The sequence below is a fragment of the Dendrobates tinctorius genome, unplaced genomic scaffold (genome assembly GCF_039654945.1).
Source record: "Dendrobates tinctorius isolate UK_male_01 unplaced genomic scaffold, ASM3965494v1 ptg000022l, whole genome shotgun sequence".
Taxonomy (NCBI): domain Eukaryota; kingdom Metazoa; phylum Chordata; class Amphibia; order Anura; family Dendrobatidae; genus Dendrobates; species Dendrobates tinctorius.
This window is the reverse complement of record NW_027361690.1, coordinates 120,088,834-120,110,356: the sequence shown is the minus strand read 5'-3', so window position 1 is coordinate 120,110,356 and position 21,523 is coordinate 120,088,834.

The window sequence follows — 21,523 nt, the reverse complement described above, 5'->3', positions numbered from 1 at the left end:
GGAAAATTCCAACATATCCTTTTCCAGAGTCATTTATGACTGAATGGAATAAAATTCTTACGGATTGTTCATTGCAACTAATGAAACTTATTATTAAAGAGGAAACTAATAAAGTCATTGAGTTGGAAAAATCCATTACGGAATATCATAATTCATTGAAGGATTTTGCTGGGAACCCTGAATTCAGTGCCAAAAATGATAAATTGTCGTATAGAATTAATAAAGAAGAGAAGATTATTAGTATTAAACAGCACATTTTCACGTGATTGTATTGATTATGAAACGAATAACGTTTATAATTGGAAGTCTCCAAGAAAAATCAGACCTATTCTTAAGAACAAGAAGGGTCAATCTCCAAATAAAACAGTGGAGTTTGTTACAGATCAGGAGCCAGCTGGTGATACTACTGATATCTCAGATGTGGATACTAATCCCCCTACCCCTCCATCTGCTGGAGTGCCCAATTTAGGGATACCGTCAACATCAAAAACCGGAGATGGCATAGGGCAGGGAAGAGGCACAGGGGGAGAAAAAAGATACCCCAAGAGACAGTCACATCGCCGCAGATATTAGGCAAAGCTTTGTCTGAGGTGTCTAATTACACCGTTATTAATCTATCAGCAAATATATGTACTCATACTCAGATTAACGTGTTGGAGAAAGGAATCAAGTTTGCATCTAGTGTTCGTGCCAATATGTTACAAACTGTTGTGAGTTCATTTTCCCCTCCGTCACTGAGGCCTGGTGAACTCCCTATTCTAGTGAAGGAAGGTAGTGAGCCTGATTATCAGGCACCTGGGACTAATGAAGACGATTGGCTGAGTGGAGTCACTGACTGGATTTAAGGCAGCCTACGCCCTTTCTGCCCTGCGGGTGATTTCTCTGTGGACTCTTGGACACCAGTCTGATTCCTGCTCTCCTAAAGCTAAGTTTTCTGTTTTGCCTTTTTGCATCTAAGATTTGTTTTTGTTTTTCTTGCTTTCTGGATTCTGCCACTCCCTGCTGGAGTGTGCAGTGTTCCTTGAGCTCTGTCTTCTGAAAGTACCTGAGTGCTGATTTAGTTTTTGAAGCTTAGTTGCTTCAGGGCCATTTTTATATCAGCTTGTTGGCTTTTGTCTCTGATAGGGTTTTGGCAGATTGCAGACAGCAGCCTTCCTATCCGTTCCTATCTAGGTAGTTTTTGGGCCCCGTCTTTGCTCAGCCTGTCTTTCTGTTTGTGTAAGTGTTTTCATCTTGCTTCACCGTCATTATATGTGGGGCGCTGCCTATTGCTTTGGGGTCTGCTCTGGGGCAGTTAGATTTCCCCTTTCCTTCTTTAGGCCTATGTATCTCTGGCTGTGATCGAGGGGTCTAAGGCATCGTAGGAACCCCCCACGGCTACTGCTAGTTGTGTTGATAGGTTCAGGGGTCTGCAATCTGATAGTTGCCAACTTCTCTGGTTTTCAGGACTTAGCTAGCATTTCTGTTTTTGCCTCCTACGGTGACTCAATCATAACAACAAACTATTAAAGATGTCAATAAGTTTGTCCGCTTGTTAGCAGTGAAAAAACACTATCATCAATCTGTGGCGGATTCTGCTACTATGTCAACATCTATTGCTGATATATAAAACCTTGATGGACCTTGATACTAATCGGAAGATTGTAAAATCTATGGAACTAAAACCGATACAAACTCCAAATCCAGACTTTTATCCTGTTTCAGCACGGGTTCCCATCATGGACAGCTTTCAGGATGTGTTGGAGAAGGAAAAAAGAGATATTCTAACTACTGACAGAGGAGCTGTAAACAATCTAACCAAAGCTGAAAAAAAAGGCTTTAAATGATTTATCATGTAATCCTAATGGTGTGATCCGCCCTGCGGATAAAGGGGGCTCTCTGGTTATCTTGGATAATACCTTATATGAGAGAGAAATTCGGAGTATGTGATCAGATTGTAATACTTACAGAAAATTGGACGCTGATCCTACATCAGAAATTAATAGGAAATTAAGATGTTATTAGGTGAAGGGGAAGCTTTGGGCATTTTTTACAGAAAAATGATTGATTATCTTGTGTCTGAAAACCCTGTGTGTGCTATTTTTCATGGTCTACCTAAGGTGCATAAAGAGGTATTTCCTCCTGCCTTTCGTCCTATTGTGGCTGGCATAAGGCCCTTTTACACTTAGCGATGCACCAGAGATCCAACCAGCGATATGACCCGGTCAGGATCGCTGGTGCATCACTAAATGATCGCTAGTGAGCTTCCACACAGGAAGATCCCACAGCGATGCAGCAGCGACGCAGCGCACGATACTCACCTTTCACACACAGCGATCCTGACGTCCTCCCGCCCGCGTCCACGCGTCGCTCGTCGTCACAGCAAGAAGCACCCGATGAGAAATGGAGCCGGACATTCTCGCGCGATCAGCGATGGACAGTGGGAGAGCCGGTTGGAGGTAAGTATCACACATAGCGACATCGCTAGCGATATCGCTATAGCGTCACAAAATCGGTGACGTTATAGAGATATCGCTATGTGTAAAACCCCCTTTAGTCTCTCTGTTTAAGATCCTATCTGCCTGGCTGGGTAAGATTTTGCAGCCATTTGTTAAGAGAACAGTGGGTTATATCAAAGACACAAAACACTTATTACAAGCAGTCAAATATGTCTTGGTCCAAAGATTTGATTTGGGTTACCTGTGATGTTGAAGCCCTATATTCTCATATCCCCCACCATTTAGCTATCAGAGCTCTCAATTTCCATTTGGAACAATATGGGGATTTGGAGGCTTCCCACACTGAGTATATTCTACAGGTTGCAGACTTTCTGCTTAAACATAATTTTTTTAGTTTTAATAAGCAGTTTTATATTCAGGTGTGTGGTTGCCCTATGGGATCATCTTTTTCACCATCTTTGGTGAATTTATATATGTCATGGTGGGAAGAGGCTTCTATTCATTCGTCATTTAACCCTTTCTGTGACAAAATTTGTTGGTACGCCAGATACTTAGACGATTTGGTGATTATCTGGCGTACTACCACACAACACGATGTACAGATGTCTTGTGTGGATTTTCAAAGATATCTGAATGATAACCCCCTAAATTTGAAATTCAAGGTGGATATTCATTAAAATTCTGCTCCCTTTTTGGATGTTTTTCTACATGGAGATAAGACAGGTTTGAGCACCACTACTTTATATAGAAAATCTACAAGCGGTAATTCTACATTACATGCTTACCAGTTCACACACGGTTAATACCATCCGTAATTTACCTATTGGAGAATTTGTGAGGGCACGTAGATTGTGTTCGACTGAAATTTCCTTTCATTTAGAATGTGGAGTTATATTTGATAGATTGAAACAGAGAGGGTACTCTAATAAATCTCTTAAGAGGGCTTTATTTATTGCAACTAAGAAATCAAGATCAGATTTGTTGAGGGATAATGAACCAGGATCAGATGATAAAAATCAGCTTACATTCTCTACCCCATATAGTCTGGATTTTATTAACATAAAAAAGGCTTTTCTTAAATATATACCTATGTTGGAACAGGATCCAATTCTGAAGGAAATTCTGTCAAATGGTGTGAACATTGTAGCTAGAAAATCCACAAATTGCTATCACCAAGTTTGTATATCACCCCTAGAAGCAGTAATATGTGGCTCAGCACAGTGGGTTCATTTAGGTGTGGAACCTCCAGATGTAATCTGTGCAGATATATGGCTAATAGTAAAGAGTTTTCGGATAATAATGGTAACATTTATAAGATAAAAACATTTATAAACTGTTTAACAACTTATGTAGTGTATTTAGCTAGCTGTGAAGCATGCAGCAAATATTATGTTGGTTGTACATCACGTAAGTTAAAGAAACGTTTAGCTGAACATATTTCTGCTTCTGCCCCTGTGGAGACTACTGATCGCTATAGCAATAAACGACCTAGCTCTGGTTTATCAAAACACTTCTTAGAAGTGCATGGAGGTGATCTATCTACGTTGTCCATGAGGGGCATAGAGAGAATTAACAGAGCGGAGCGAGGTGGTGATTACTTTGCTGCACTATTATCAGCTGAGGCTAAATGGATCCTGCTTCTTGATGCTCGTGCACCGAAAGGTTTAAATTATAGATCAGATTTGCAATATATAATGTAACATGGTTTTTTTTTGTAATACTCATCTATTTATGTCTATTGAGATTTATGGTTTATTGCTGTTTTTGCATGTATTCATTTATGTCATATACATATATTTCTTATTTATATAGCTTTGTTTAGCAGCATTAATTGCTTAGGTCTGACTAAGGTGGAGCTAATTACCTGAAACTGGGTGTTCACTCTGCAGTCTCCTCATGTATTCATTTCTTTAAGCTTCCTAGTTTTGATAAGATATACCTATGCCTAAAGGTACTGTCAAACTTAGCGATGTACCAGCGATCCCAACCAGCGATATGACGCGGTCAGGATCGCTGGTGCATCGCTAAGTGGTCGCTAGTGAGCTGCCACACAGGCAGATCTCACCAGCGACATCGCTGGGGACGGGGGTCGCTACTTACCTGTCAGACGAGGCGATCCTGCATCCTCCCGCCCGGCTCCACGCGTCACTCGTCGTCACAGCAGGAAGCGCCGCAGGAAGCTAACGACGAGAAACGTTCCAGCCTGTTCTCGCACGATCAGCGATAATCAGCGAGGGAGTCACACATAGCGACTCACCAGCGATCCTGACAACGATATCAATGTGTCAGGATCGCTGGTGAATCGCTATGTGATCGCTGGTGCGCTGTCAAACAGACAGCTTCACCAGTGATCAGCACAGCGACGCCCAGCGCCTGGCATCGCTGTGCACATTAGAAACCAGCGCGCTGATGCAGGAAGCTGGTAACTAACATACACATCGGGTATCCAAGGGACGTGCGTCCCTTGGATACCCGATGTGTACATTAGTTACCAGCAGATCGCTGGTCTCCCGCCTGTCACACGCAGCGTTGCATGCTGGCCAGCGGGAGACCAGCTACCAAAAAAAAGTCCTGGCCTTTCCTGCAGTGATCAGTGATACCGGCAGGGGGGCCGGTCGCTGATCGCTGTCACACACAGCGATCTCGCTGGAGAGATCGCTGTTGTGTAACAAAAATTGTGACTCAGCAGCGATCTCGCTAGCGAGATCGCTATGTGTGACGGGGCCTTAAGGTGGAGCTAATTAATTACCTGAAACTGGGTGTTCACTCTGCAGTCTCCTCATGTATTCATTTATTTAAGCTTCCTTGTTTTGATAAGATATACCTTGACTAAAGGTACTGTCACACTTAGCGATGCACCAGCGATCCCGACCAGTGATATGACGCGGTCAGGATCGCTGGTACATCGCTAAGTGGTCGCTAGTGAGCTGCCACACAGGCAGATCTCACTAGCGACATCGCTAGGGACGGGGGTCGCTACTTACCTGTCACACCAGGCGATCCTGCGTCCTCCCGCCCGGCTCCACGCGTCGCTCGTCGTCACAGCAGGAAGCGCCGCAGGAAGCTGACGACGAGAAACAGTCCAGCCTGTTCTCGCGCGATCAGCGATAAGCAGCGGGGGAGCGGGTCGCTGGTAAGTATCAGACACAGCGATATCGCTAGCAATATCGCTGCTACGTCACTAGTTATAGCGATATTGCTAGCGATATCTCTTAGTGTGACAGGCCCTTAAGGACATGTGATATCTGTCTGAAACGCGTAAGGAAGTCTTGCCTGCCATGGTGGCTTATTAATATGATTTTAAAACCTTCCTAATAAATGTGAGTTTTATCTTTTTTAGGGTGTCTGCACATGTTGCGGATTCTGCTGCGGATCCGCAGCGGATTTGGTCCTGTGGATCCGCAGCAGTTTTTGCTGCGGTGTACTGTACCATTAAAATCAATGTAAAATGAAAAACGCTGTGCACACGGTGCAGAATTTTCCACCCGGATTTGCTGTGGTTTTAAATCCGCAGCATGTCGCTTCTTTACGCGGATTCCGTAGCGGTTTGGCACCTGCTCCATGGCAGGTGTCAAACCGCAGAGGAAAACCGAAGGCAAATCCGTAAATAAACCTGAAAATTCTGCAGCAGAATTTGCAACGTTTGCACACACCCTTAGTGATCCATTAGTGATAGTTCTGTCCCCATCATTCTTTCTCAGACGGTGGAAAGAGGCCGGGAAACAAGTGTTGAACAACTTCTTCAATTTTGTCGATCACACTCATTTCGCGGCCTGAACTCAGCGCATGTAAATACAATCGAAATGCTTCTGTGATTTGCAATATGTTAGCATTTGAGGCCCCATTTTAAACTTTGCCTAGGGCCCCACTTTGCCTAAAACCGGCCCTGGTCTCAGTCGTACCTCAGCAGTCAATATCTTTATATTATTTGCATTGATAGCAGTCCCATGTTCAAGCTTTCCATCTTGATACTCTGTCATAAGTCCTTTATTCCATCTACGCTTGTTGCTATCAAAGTTGTATCATCTGCGTATTTCAAATTGTTGATGATTCGTCCAGTAATGTTGATTCCTTCTTTTTAAGTAAGTCCAGTCTCCTTGAAAATAGATTCTGTTTATACATTGAAAAGAAATGGTGACAGGATAAAGGATTATCTGACGCCTAGCTGTACTTTGAATCATGCTGTGGTTGGTCGATGCAAAAGTTCCCAATGAGACTGATCAGATGGTTTGGCACACCCATATACTTCATGGTGTTCCAAAGTTTCTGGTGATCAACACAGTCAAAAGTAATTTATATGTGTCCATAATTCCTCAGCTTTCTTTCAGTCGTGTCCAGTGATTGTTTTGGAATCTTGTCGATTTCCTCTTGAAGTTGATTGTAGAATAGGTAAACATTCTACTCCTCAGCATCTGTTGGTGAGTAGACTTGTATAACTGTTACATGGATTGGCTCTCATTGTCGTCATTTTGAAATTACTATCAATGACTGCATTGAACTTCACGACAGTGCCGGACAAATGGCTTATAGTACATAAAATACATATAACCATGCAAAAGTATCAAACAAGGTAAAAATAAGACTAAATGAGACTGTCTTCATCTTTTTTTTTTTTGTCCCACTCTTGACGTTTCCACTTCTGCATCTTGTTCAGTGGTGGTCAGGTTTCCCTCTCCCTTACCTTGGCCATGTCTCTGAGTACTGAACACCTTGTACTTTTGGGCCTTGTTCAGTGGAGGGTGGGTTTCAGCCTTACTTACCTCCGCCATATCTCTGAGCACTGAACACCTTGTACTTCTGGGCCTTGTTCAGTGGAGGTTGAGCTTCAGCCTTATTTACCTCAGCCATGTCGCTGAGCACTGAACACCTTGTACTTCTGGGCCTTTTTCAGTGGAGGTTGGGTTTCAGCCTTACCGCCGCCATATCTCTGAGCACTGAACTCCTTGTACTTCTGGGCCTTGCTCAGTGGAGGTTGCGTTTCAGCCTTACTTACCTCGGCCATGTCTCTGAGCACTGAACTTCTTGTACTTCTGGGCCCTGTTCAGTGGAGGCTGGGTTGTTCAGCCTCATTTACCTCGGCCATGTCTCTGAGCACTGAACACCTTGTACTTCTGGGCCTTGTTCAGTGGAGGTTGGGTTTCAGCATTACTTACCTCCCATGTCTCTGAGCACTGAACACCTTGTACTTCTGGGCCTTGTTCAGTGGAGGCTGGGTTGTTCAGCATTATTTACCTCGACCATGTCTCTGAGCACTGAACTTCTTGTACTTCTGGGCCTTGTTCAGTGGAGGTTGGGTTTCAGCCTTATTCACCTCAGCCATGTCTCTGAGCACTGAACTTCTTATACTTCTGGGCCTTGCTCAGTGGAGGCTGGGTTGTTCAGCATTATTTACTTCGACCATGTCTCTGAGCACTGAACACCTTGTACTTCTGGGCCTTGTTCAGTGGAGGTTGGGTTTCAGCCTTACTTACCTCGGCCATGTCTCTGAGCACTGAACTTCTTATACTTCTGGGCCTTGCTCAGTGGAGGCTGGGTTCTTCAGCATTATTTACCTCGGCCATGTCTCTGAGCACTGAACACCTTGTACTTCTGGGCCTTGTTCAGTGGAGGTTGGGTTTCAGCCTTACTTACCTCAGCCATGTCTCTGAGCACTGAACACCTTGTACTTCTGGGCTCTATGTGGATTGCAGTTCTGGAAGATAATGGATTCCTGGTAGCTTCACATTTGATTCTTCTTAAATCTTTGGCAGTCTTTTTTTCATAACATGGTTTTTGTGACCCTGTTGACTATTTGCAGCAAAATTGTTGATGGTTATGTGATCACATTCCAATATCTTAGCAATTTCAAGAGTGCTGCATCCCTCTGTAAGACTCGTTTCAATTTATTACCTTTTAGAGTCAGTTAAATCTCTTTTTTGGCCCATTTTGCTGAGGAAATATAGCTGACTAATAATTCTGCACACCTTGATAATGTTGTATCCTAAGTCTGCACCCTCCATCATTACACAAATACACATCACCTGATCTGCTTCGTCCAATAAACATTCAAGTTTATAAAACTTCGAGGTGGAAAAATCTGCATAAAAGTAATGAAATGTAAAGTCCTGTGGACTATGTTGGCGCTATAGAAACAAATTTATTATTATTATATGGTCAAAATATTCACTCGCCTAATAACTCTGTACAAAGTGGATCAATGGGACCCATCTGCTTTAGACAGCACAGGAGGATAATTCCATTTCTCTGTTAAAAATGGAACAGACAAACAGAAAAGATAAACGGACATGTGAACAATGCCTAAATGAGACTGGCAACAATCCAATCTTTTCAATTGTTGCAGATACCACTGTTTGTCATTGGGGAACAGATAAGTGAAAATGCAAAAAGCTGATTGATTCTGGGGCAATTTGATATGCGAATGTTAAAAGGACTAGGATGTGGGGTAGGCACAACAGACATCCGTCTTGGTGCCATAGGGCCAGGGGGTGCAGTAGATTTAGAAAAAACTAAATAAATATTAGCCGATAAGCATTAAAATGTCTGTAGTTACCTGGCCTTATTCCATAATAGCTGTTTGGGAATAAGTGAATAGGGCCATTCGCGGCCAAAATGCCTGCGGATGACTTATGACACCCTGCGGCATCGGCCTCTGACATTTTTGGAATCTATTGGGGCAAATTATCCCGCTAAGTACCACTGTCAATCACGACAGCGACATCTACAGTTGTGGCCAAAAGTATTGACACCCCTGCAATTATGTCAGATAATACTCAGTTTCTTCCTGAAAATGATTGCAAACACAAATTCTTTGGTATTATTATCTTCTTTTAATTTGTCTTAAATGAAAAAAACACAAAAGAGAATGAAGCAAAAAGCAAAACATTGATCATTTCACACAAAACTCCAAAAATGGGCCAGACAAAAGTATTGGCACCCTCAGGCTAATACTTGGTTGCACAACCTTTAGCCAAAATAACTGCGACCAACCGCTACCGGTAACCATCAATGAGTTTCTTACAATGCTCTGCTGGAATTTTAGACCATTCTTCTTTGGCAAACTGCTCCAGATCCCTGATATTAGAAGGGTGCCTTCTCCAAACTGCCATTTTTAGATCTCTCCACAGGTGTTCTATGGGATTCAGGTCTGGACTCATTGCTGGCCACCTTAGAAGTCTCCAGTGCTTTCTCTCAAACCATTTTCTAGTGCTTTTTGAAGTGTGTTTTGGGTCATTGTCCTGCTGGAAGACCCTTGACCTCTGAGGGAGACCCAGCTTTCTCACACTGGGCCCTACATTATGCTGCAAAATTTGTTGGTAGTCTTCAGACTTCATAATGCCATGCACACAGTCAAGCAGTCCAGTGCCAGAGGCAGCAAAGTAACCCCAAAACATCAGGGAACCTCCGCCATGTTTGACTGTAGGGACCGTGTTCTTTTCTTTGAATGCCTTTTTTCTCCTGTAAACTCTGTGTTGATGCATCTGCCCAAAAAGCTCTACTTTTGTTTCATCTGACCAGAGAACATTCTTCCAAAACGTTTTAGGCTTTTTCAGGTAAGTTTTGGCAAACTCCAGCCTGGCTTTTTTATGTCTCGGGGTAAGAAGTGGGGTCTTCCTTGGTCTCCTACCATACAGTCCCTTTTCATTCAGACGCCGACGGATAGTACGGGTTGACACTGTTGCACCCTCGGACTGCAGGGCAGTTTGAACTTGTTTGGTTGTTAGTCGAGGTTCTTTATCCAACATCCACACAATCTTGCGTTGAAATCTCTTGTCAATTTTTCTTTTCCATCCACATCTAGGGAGGTTAGCCACAGTGCCATGGGCTTTAAACTTCTTGATGACACTGCGCACGGTAGACACATGAACATTCAGGTCTTTGGAGATGGACTTGCAGCCTTGAGATTGCTCATGCTTCCTCACAATTTGGTTTCTCTAGTCCTCAGACAGTTCTTTGGTCTTCTTTCTTTTCTCCATGCTCAATGTGGTACACACAAGGACACAGGACAGAGGTTGAGTCAACTTTAATCCATGTCAACTGGCTGCAAGTGTGATTCAGTTATTGCCAACACCTGTTAGGTGCCACAGGTAAGTTACAGGTGCTGTTAATTACACAAATTAGAGAAGCATCACATGATTTTTTGAACAGTGCCAATACTTTTGTCCACCCTCTTTTTTATGTTTGGTGTGGAATTATATCCAATTTGGCTTTAGGACAATTCTTTTTGTGTTTTTTTCATTTAAGACAAATTAAATGAAGATAATACTTACAAAGAACTTGTGTTTGCAATAATTTTCAGGAAGAAACTGAGTATTATCTGACAGAATTGCAGGGGTGTCAATACTTTTGGCCACAACTGTAAGTGGTTAAAAATGTGTTCAAAGACCACCTTTGACAGGACTGACCACCCGCGATCATTGCCATAGTACCCCAGGGTCATCCTGTTAGATCCTGCTATAAGCAGAGTCTAACAGGCTGTGTCAATAGGGCCTGTCACACTAAGAGATATCGCTAGCAATATCGCTATAACTTGTGACGTTATAGCGATATTGCTAGTGATATCGCTATGTCTGATACTTACCTACGACCCGCTCCCCCGCTGGTTATCGCTGATCGCGCGAGAACGTCCAGGACTGTTTCTTGTCGTCAGCTTCCTGCGGCGCTTCCTGCTGTGACGACGAGCGACGCGTGGAGCCGGGCGGGAGGACGCAGGATCGCCTGGTGTGACAGGTAAGTAGCGATCCCCGTCCCTAGCGATGTCGCTGGTGAGATCTCCCTGTGTGGCAGCTCACTAGCGACCACTTAGCGATGTACCAGCGATCCTGACCGCGTCATATCACTGGTCGGGATCGCTGGTACATCGCTAAGTGTGACAGTACTCAATGAGTCATTGACAAGTCTCCGGAACTGAAGCACACGATTACTACAATGTATGAGACCAGCAATCAAAATTAAAAATATACATGTCCTACAGTGGGAGTAGGTAAAAAGGTTAAAAAAACCCCCACTAAATAGCCCAAACAAATCACTCCAAAAGCTGAAAAAAAGTACACATAATTCGCTTTTTCATCATACCGACACAGAAAATTGGGCATCCTGGATGCTGATACAGTTGAAAGCAATGGTTGATGAGTCAGGTGACGCTTCCTCTCCCATAATTCCCCCTCTGTGTCTGACATCTCATCCAGCAGGTGTGATGACGTCACTTCATCGCTGTGCCGAGACAGGAGCAAGGTGAGCATGTAGTTTTTTTTTTTTTCTTTGGAATTGGATTTATAGCGCCAGTTGAACCGCACTGGACATCTCTGTCACGCTTACCGCCTCCGCTGGCTCCACGCTCACCGCCCCCACCTCATGTTCGGCTCCTGCTGTCGCCTCCCTATCGGGCTCCGCGTCGCCCGTGGCCTCCGGGAGCGCCCGCCGCCTCCGGCGCGCTCCTGCACTCTGGCCCGCGCTCAGTCCCGGTGGTCTACCCGCGGCGCATGCGCGCCTTGCGCCTCAGATCCCAGTACAGGCCAAGCCAGTCCTTCTCCCAGCCTTCCTGACCCTGCTGACCTGACCCGGAACTCTTGTCTCCATAAGAGGCAGCCTCTTCCTCTGAATCACTGCCTGATCGTCACTTGTGTCTCTTACTGTGACTCTGGCTCTCAGTCTGCCTGTCGTTTCCCGTGCTCCCTGTTTAACCTGGTCCTTGTGTTCCTCCCAGTGCCCGCCATCTCGTGTCCGCTTCCAGCCTGTGTCTTCATCTGACCCGTGTTTCACCATTCCTGCCTTGTCTGCCAGTATCCTCCAGCCTCCGTTCCTGAGTTCCAGTCCTACCGGTTCCGGTCCAGCTCTTCCATCTGCCTGCCTGTTACATCTCTTGTCGTGCCCTCCATCGTCCTCGGGTCCCAGGTGCCGTGGTGAGTAGTTTCCCCTGGGCCTGTCCCTAACGCTCCCTGTATAGGGGGTGGTCCACCTGGCCCGCTCGCCCAGGGGAGGTTCGCTTACCGCGGTCCAGTGGGTTCACCCTTGGGAACCATCACAGAACGATCAGGCCATGGACCCCGCTGGTACTTCGACCCCGACCCAAAAGGAACTTCTTTTCCTGCGGGAAAACCAAGCGAGGATCATGTCATTCCTCAAGTCCATGGAGTCTCGTCTCTCGTCATTACAGGCGTCGGATCCAGGGAGTGCCACCCAGATCGCCGGTCTCCAGCAGGAGCTTGCCCAGCAGCGCGACACTCAGGCTCATATCCTGAACTACATGGCCTCGGTGGACAACCGCTTGCTGGCCCTCCAGACCGCGGCTGCAGCTTCGGCACAGCCTGCGGTGCCGCCTCCATCCCCGCGTTTGGCTAAACCCCCGCGATATAGTGGCGACCCCAAGACGTGTAGAGGGTTTTTAAATCAATGCCAGCTACATTTTGAGTTGCTGCCACAACAGTACCCCACCGACCGTGCCAAGGTGGCCTTTATCGTGTCCCACTTAGAAGGAGAGGCCCTAGCCTGGGTTAACCCCCTCTGGGAACGAGACGACCCCCTGGTCACCCAACTCTCCTTTTTCCTAGACACCTTTCGTAAGGTGTTTGATGAACCCGGTCGCCTTGCCTCCACCACCGAAGCGTTGTTCAATCTTCATCAGGGCTCGCTCTCAGTAGGTCAGTATGCCATTCGGTTTCGCACCCTGTCCTCAGAGTTGGGTTGGAACAATGAGGCCTTGGTGGGAGCCTTTTGGCGAGGTCTTTCGGGGCGAATCAAGGACGAGTTGGCGGGTCGTGATACCCCCATCTCCTTGGAGGATTTAATCTCTTTGGCTACCCGCATCGACCTCCGCTTTCAAGAACGTTCCCGAGAGCTCGCTAGGGACAGGAGACCCCCTCGCGCTCTTCCGGCCGCTCGGAGTCCACTTCGAGTCCGCTCTACACCAGCTTCCACGCTCCCGCTACCGGAACCCATGCAAGTGGATCGCCTCAAACCGGTGGAGGTGCGTCGGAGAGAGAGGGTCGAACAGGGGCTCTGTTTCTACTGTGGGAGTGTGTCCCACTTTCTTCGCGCCTGCCCCACTCGCCCGGGAAACGCCTCCGCCTAGGACAGGTAAGAGAGGTCTTCCTAGGTAATTTTGACTCCTCTCTACCCTTGACTCTATCTGTCCTTTTGCATCTGGGTTCTAAACGTTTTTCTGAATGGGCCTATATAGATTCTGGGGCGGCCGGTAACTTCATTCAACTTGAGGCGGTTAAGAGACTTGGAATTCCTGTCAGATCCCTGGAGACCCCTCGGCAGATTGCTTCGGTCGACGGTCAACCCCTGCGGGAGTCCGTTACTCAGGTTACCGAAGAGGTGGAGCTTCAGGTCGGAGCCTTACACCGGGAGAAGATAGTATTCTACGTGCTGCCTTCTTTGTCCCATGCCATCCTCCTGGGACTCCCCTGGCTAAGGATCCACGAGCCTATCCTGGATTGGCGCTCTGGTGCCGTTCTGCAGTGGGGCCAACTTTGTCAAGACAAGTGTTTACTCCCTGTACAGCCGCCGAAATTCCCACGTTCAACGTTGGTGTCAACCGAGTTACCCTCCGCCTACAGGGCCTTTTTGGACGCCTTTGACAAGAAGGAAGCAGAGACCCTGCCCCCGCATCGTCCATATGACTGCCCCATCGATCTGCTCCCCGGTTCTACGCCGCCTCGTGGTCGGATCTACCCGCTGTCTCCCTCCGAGACCCAGGCTATGTCCGAATACGTACAGGAAAACTTGGCCAAAGGCTTTATTCGCAAGTCTTCCTCACCTGCAGGAGCTGGGTTCTTTTTTGTCAAGAAGAAGGATGGGTCCCTGCGTCCCTGTATTGATTATAGAGGGCTCAACGATATCACCATCAAGAACAAATACCCTCTTCCCCTCAATCCGAAGCTATTTGACCGTCTACGGGGTGCACGGATCTTCACAAAATTAGATCTTCGAGGGGCCTACAATCCGGTCCGGATCCGCTCTGGTGATGAATGGAAGACCGCCTTCAACACCCGTGACGGCCATTATGAGTACCTGGCTATGCCCTTCGGCTTATGCAATGCTCCCGCAGTGTTCCAAGAATTTGTCAACGACATATTCCGAGATCTTCTCTATTCCTGCGTGGTGGTTTACTTGGACGACATTCTGGTGTTCTCCCCGGATTTGTCCTCACACCGAAAAGACGTGCGTCAAGTTTTACTTCGTTTGAGAACACATCGTCTCTACGCCAAGCTGGAGAAATGCGCCTTTGAACAGTCGTCTCTGCCGTTCTTGGGTTACATCATTTCCGATTCTGGCTTGCGCATGGATCCTGGAAAAGTGTCTGCTGTACTCAACTCGCCGCGTCCTCAGGGAATTAAGGCAATCCAGCGGTTCCTGGGATTCGCTAACTATTACCGGCAGTTTATTCCGCACTTTTCCTCTCTGACCGCTCCCATCTCTGCTTTGATCCAAAAGGGAGCCGATCCTCACCACTGGCCTCCTGAGGCCGAGAACGCCTTCCGAACCTTGAGGCAAGCCTTTGCCACAGCCCCGGTGCTACACCGTCCAGAGGCTAACAAACCATTCACCATAGAGGTAGACGCTTCTGCCACCGGAGCCGGTGCGGTTCTCTCTCAGAGATCTCCTTCCGGTCGCTTGGTTACCTGCAGCTTTTTCTCCAAGACATTCTCCCCTTCGGAGAGAAACTATACCATCGGGGACAGAGAGCTGCTTGCCATTAAGCTAGCCTTGGAGGAGTGGCGGTATCTTCTGGAGGGAGCTGTACACCCACTCCAGATCTACACCGACCACAAGAATCTAGCCTACATTCAATCAGCACAAAGGCTTAATCCTCGGCAGGCTCGATGGTCATTATTCTTTAACCGGTTCGATTTTGAGCTCCATTTCCGTCCGGGTGATAAGAATCTCAAAGCGGATGCCCTATCCCGATCCTTTCTGGTCACCGACAACGAGGAGGAGCCTTCGCACATTGTGGAGCCAAACAAGCTCATCGTAGTCGCACCGGTTAACCTGACTTCCTTGCCCCCCGGCAAGACTTTTGTCCAAGATGATGACAGGAGGCGAGTTCTACATTGGGGTCATGCTACCAAGTTAGCAGGTCATGCCGGCCTCAAGAAAACACTCTTCCTCATCTCTCGCTTTATTGGTGGCCTTCTTTGTCCCAAGATGTCCGAAGTTTCATCCTCTCCTGCCCTTCGTGTGCCAAGAACAAGGTCCCACGACAGCCACCCTCTGGTTTTCTGCATCCACTTCCGGTTCCCTCGGCTCCCTGGCAGCATATCGCGATGGATTTTATTACGGATCTGCCTCGGTCCTCAGGTCACACGGTCATTCTGGTGGTCATGGACCGCTTCTCCAAGATGGCCCACTTCATCCCTCTGCCCGGTTTACCTTCCGCCCCTGACCTGGCGAGAATTTTTATATCTCGTCTTCCGGATTCATGGCTTCCCCAAGCACATTGTCTTGGACAGAGGGGTTCAGTTTACCTCGCGTTTCTGGAGGGCCCTATGCAAGCTAATGGAAGTAACGTTGGACTTTTCCTCCGCTTATCACCCTCAATCCAACGGTCAAGCGGAACGCACGAACCAGATCCTCGTAACATACCTCCGACATTTTTCCAACGCCCACCAGAACAATTGGTCCAGCTTGCTCCCTTGGGCCGAATTCGCTTACAACAACCATACCAGTGAATCCTCCACCAAGTCGCCTTTCTTTACTGTCTACGGTCAACATCCTGGTATACCTCTGCCGGTACTTCCGACCTCAGGTGTGCCGGCGGCCGATCTTCTGACCGAGGAGTTCTCCAGGGTCTGGCAGGAGACCAAAACCGCACTTAAGCGAGTACGTGACGGGTTCAAGAGGCACGCCGATAAGAAACGCCTGGATTCTCCATTGTACCGTCCTGGGGATAAAGTTTGGCTATCCTCAAAATTTGTTCGTCTCAAGATTCCCTCCTATAAACTAGGTCCCCGCTACATCGGACCCTTTGAGGTTTTAGCTCGTATCAATGACGTTGCCTACAAGCTAAGACTCCCCGCTTCTCTACGGATCCCTAATTCATTTCATGTTTCCCTCTTGAAACCGGTCATACTCAACCAGTTCCATGCTTCTACTGGCAGTACTCCCGCACCCGTATCCGCACAGGATGTCTTTGAGGTTAAGGAAATTCTTGCTATGAAAAGATCTAGAGGTAAAACCTTTTTTTTAATTGACTGGAAAGGTTTTGGCCCAGAGGAGAGATCCTGGGAACCCCGGGAGAACATTCAAGCCCCCCAGATTTTAGCTAAGTTTCTTTCCGGCCTTGGGAGGAAGGGGCGTAAAAGGGGGGGTACTGTCACGCTTACCGCCTCCGCTGGCTCCACGCTCACCGCCCCCACCTCATGTTCGGCTCCTGCTGTCGCCTCCCTATCGGGCTCCGCGTCGCCCGTGGCCTCCGGGAGCGCCTCACCTGCACTCCTGCCCTCTGGCCCGCGCTCAGTCCCGGTGGTCTACCCGCGGCGCATGCGTGCCTTGCACCTCAGATCCCAGTACAGGCCAAGCCAGTCCTTCTCCCCGCCTTCCTGACCCTGCTGACCTGACCTGGAACTCTTGTCTCCATAAGAGGCAGCCTCTTCCTCTGAATCACTGCCTGATCGTCACTTGTGTCTCTTACTGTGACTCTGGCTCTCAGTCTGCCTGTCGTTTCCCGTGCTCCCTGTTTAACCTGGTCCTTGTGTTCCTCCCAGTGCCCGCCATCTCGTGTCCGCTTCCAGCCTGTGTCTTCGTCTGACCCGTGTTTCACCGTTCCTGCCTTGTCTGCCAGTATCCTCCAGCCTCCGTTCCTGAGTTCCAGTCCTACCGGTTCCGGTCCAGATCTTCCATCTGCCTGCCTGTTACATCTCTTGTCGTGCCCTCCATCCTCCTCGGGTACCAGCTGCCGTGGTGAGTAGGGGGTGGTCCACCTGGCCCACTTGCCCAGGGGAGGTTCGCTTACCGCGGTCCAGTGGGTTCACCCTTGGGAACCATCACAATCTCCTGGCATCAGACCGCTTATGGACACTGATGTACGGTAGGCTGAATATTTTTTCCTCTTTTTCTGCTATAGTATATTGATGACTATGGGGCACATTATACTATATGGAGGACTATGGGAAATGCATTATATTATATTTAGGACTATGGGGAATATATTATAGTATATTGATGACTATGGGGCACATTATACTATATGGAGGACTATGGGGTGCATTATACTAAACAAACAAAATGCTGCCTATTCATCAAGTAATTGGATTGTTTAGGCCACAACAGAAATCATTGTGAACCCAGAAATCATTGTGAACCCAGTGTGAACTGTAGATATGCTGCTGATAACAAGATACTGTATGGGGCCAGATCTATTAGTGATCGTTCTGTTGCCCATCATTCTTTCTCAGCTGGTGTAAATAGGACAGGAAACATTTCTACAATGGGGTTTTTCTGCTGTTCTGGCACCTTAGGGGCTCCGCAAATGTCACCCGCAATCTATTCTAGCAAAATCTGTGCTCCAAAAGCCAAATGGCGCTCCTTCCTTCTCAGCCCTGACGTGTGACCTAACAGTAGTTTTGGACGACATAAGGGGCATCACCGCATTCGGGAGAAAACGCACAATAAATTATGTCGTCCACTTTCACCTATTAACCCTTGTGTAACTGTCAAATTTGCAACAAAAATACAATTTTTACCGCTAAAATTATATATTCCCACCTACCAATGTTATAAAATTCTGTGAAGCACCTGTAGGTTGAAAATACTCACTACACCCCTAGATGAAATCCTTAAGCAGCAAAATTTCCAATCTGGGGTCACTTGTGGGGGATTTCTGATGTCCTGGCACCTATCTATTCAAACAGTATCTGCATTCTGCATTCTAAAAGCCAAGTAGTGCGCCTTCCCATCCAATATCTGCCATATGCTCCAACAGTAGTGTACACCCACATATGGAGTACTGCCAAGTTCGGTAAAAATTGCATAAAATATGAGGTCCAGTTTCTAATATTAACCCTTCACGGAAATTATAAGTTTGGTGTTAAAACAGTTTAGTGGAAAAAAACTATTGTTTTGTTTTCACAACTAAATGTTATACGTTTTGTGAATCTCCTGTAGGTTAAAAATTCTCTGTACACCAATAGATGATTTCCTTGAGGAGACTAATTTCCAAAATGGGGTCACTTCTGGGGGGGTTTCTGTGTTTTAGCATGTCGGGGATACTGCAAATGCAATATGGCATTCATAGTATATTCCAGACAAATATACTCTCCAAAAATCAAATAGTGCTCTTTCCTTTCTGAGCCCAGCCATGTGCCCAGACAACAGTTTTTGAGGGGAATTGCATAACAATTTAAGGGGTCTGTTTTCTCCTATTATCCATTGTGAAAATTACAAATTTGGGGCTAAAACAACATTTTAAAAAAAGTTCTATGAATCACCTATTTGTTCAAGATGCTCAACACATGCCTAGATTAATTCCTTGATGGGTATAGTTTCCAAAATTGGGTCACTTCTGTGGCCTTCTTTTGTTTTAGTACCTCAAGGGCTCTGCAAATGAGACATGATGTTTGCAATCTATTCTAACCAAATCTACATTCCAAATACCCAATGTCTTCCCTTGCGAACCCCTGCCATGTGTCCAAACAGAACTTTTTGACTACCTGGGAAGTATCATGGCACTCACAAGAAAGATGGTAACAAACTGAGCAGTCCACTTTTTTATGTTATGTCTTGCAAAAGTGAAAAGTTTGAGGATAAAACAACATTTTTGTGAAAAAATTGAAAATTTTCAACGTGGCAACCTAATGTTATCAAACTCTATGTAGTACCTGTGGGTTCAAAATGTTTACTATAAAATCCTTGAGGGGTATAGTTTACAAGGTGAGGGGTCACTTGTTGAGGGTTTCTGTTCACATGTTCAGTATTTCATTAGTATTTGATATCAGTATTTTTAAGTCAAAATTAGGAGAGGAATAATGAAAGGAAAAGTATAATCAAAATATGTGCACCACTTCTGTATTTTTGCCCACTCCTGGTTTTGGCTTACAAATACTGATGCAAAATACTGATCAAATACTGAACGTGTCCTTATAGGGGCCCTGCAAATGCGACATGATGCCTGCAATCTATTTCAGCCAAATTTGTGTTCCAAAATTCAAGTTTTTTCAAAATAGATGTTTCTGACCACATCAGCAGTATCAGTGCGCTCAGTAGCAACTGGGTAACAAATTTTGGGGTCCATTTTTGAAAAAATTGGGGCTAATGCAACATTTTAAAGGAAAATTTTCAATGTATTTTTTTCCATTCCACATTGTATCAATTCCTGCGTAGCACCTGAAGAGTTGAAAAATTCCCTGACAACATTTTTGAAGTATTTGAGGGGTGCGGGTTTTAAAATGGTATCACTTTTTGGGAGTTTCTAATGTATAGGCCCCTCAAAGTCCATTTAAAGCTGAATAGGTCCCTAAAGAAACAGGTATTGTGTATTTCTTGAAAAAATGAAAAATTTTAAGATTTGAGAGTCCTCAGTGGTTGATACCTTTTAATGGCTAACTGAAAAGATGGTAACAAATTGCAAGCTTTCGAGACTACTCAGGTCTCTTCACCAGGCATTGGCTAACCCAAAATCTGAACCATCTCAGATTGTAAGCTTGCCAGCAAGGCCCTCTCTCCTCTTGGCATCTGTTGTTTATGTGATTATTGTTATTCGTTAAATGTCTTTTATTGTCTGTACAAGTCCCCTCTAAAATGTAAAGTGCTGCAGAATATGTTGGCGCTATAGAAATAAAATTATCATTATCTGCTTCATGTCACTTGCCTTATCTATTGCATTATTCCTGTATCCTGTTGTGTATAAATGTGACACTTCAGATGTTGTATTAGTCAATGCCTGATGAAGAGACCTGAGTAGTCTCGAAAGCCTGCAATCTGTTACCATCTTTTCAGTTAAGGTACTGTCACACTAAGCGATATCGCTAGCAATATCACTATAACTTGTGACGTTATAGCGATATTGCTAGCGATATCGCTGTGCCTGATACTTACCTACGACCCGCTCCCCCGCTGGTTATCGCTGATCGCGCGAGAACGTCCTGGACTGTTTCTCGTCGTCAGCTTCCTGCGGCGCTTCCTGTGGAGAGACGAGCGTGGAGCCGGGCAGGAGGACGCAGGATCGCCTAGTGTGACAGGTAAGTAGCGACCCCCGTCCCCAGCGATGTCGCTGGTCAGATCTGCCTGTGTGGCAGCTCACTAGCGACCACTTAGCTACGTACCAGCGATCCTGTCTGCGTCATATCGCTGGTCGGGATCGCTGGTACATCGCTAAGTGTGACAGTACCTTTAGCCATTAAAAGATATCAACCACTGAGGACTCTCAATTCTGAATATTTTTCTATCTACTGGCTAACACTGTACAAAGATATAGATCTTTCCTGTTGAAAAAATGAGAAAATTACTGCTAAACGTTTAAACCTTCTCAAATCCTAACAAAATAAAATGATGATTGAAAAATGATGCAGATGTAAAGTAGACATATGGGACGTGTTATTTATTAATTATTTTGTACAGCATGACTGACTGGTTTTAAAGGGAATCTGTCACCTCATTTTTGGCCTATAAGCTGCAGGCAGCGCCATCAGGGGCTTATCTACAGCATTCTGTAATGCTGTAGATAAGCCCCCGATGTAACCTGAAAGATAAGAAAAACAAGTTATATTATACTCACCTGGGGATCCGATCCGGTCCAATGGGTGTCGGAGTCCGGTGCCTCCCATCTTCTAGCGATGACGTCCTTACTTCTGCCGCATCGCCTGCGCAGGCGTACTTTATCTGCCCTGCTGAGGGCAGAGCAGAGTACTGCAGTGCGCAGGCGCTGGGAAAGGTCAGAGAGGTCCAGCACCTGCGCAGGAGCCACAGCAGAAGTAAGAAGGAGGACGTCATCGCTATAAGATGGGATGCGCCGGACCGGATCGCGACACCCACCACACTGGACCGGATCCCTGGGTGAGTATAATATAACTTGTTTTTCTTATCTTTCAGGTTACATCGGGGGCTTATCTACACCATTACAGAATGCTACAGATAAGCCCCTGATG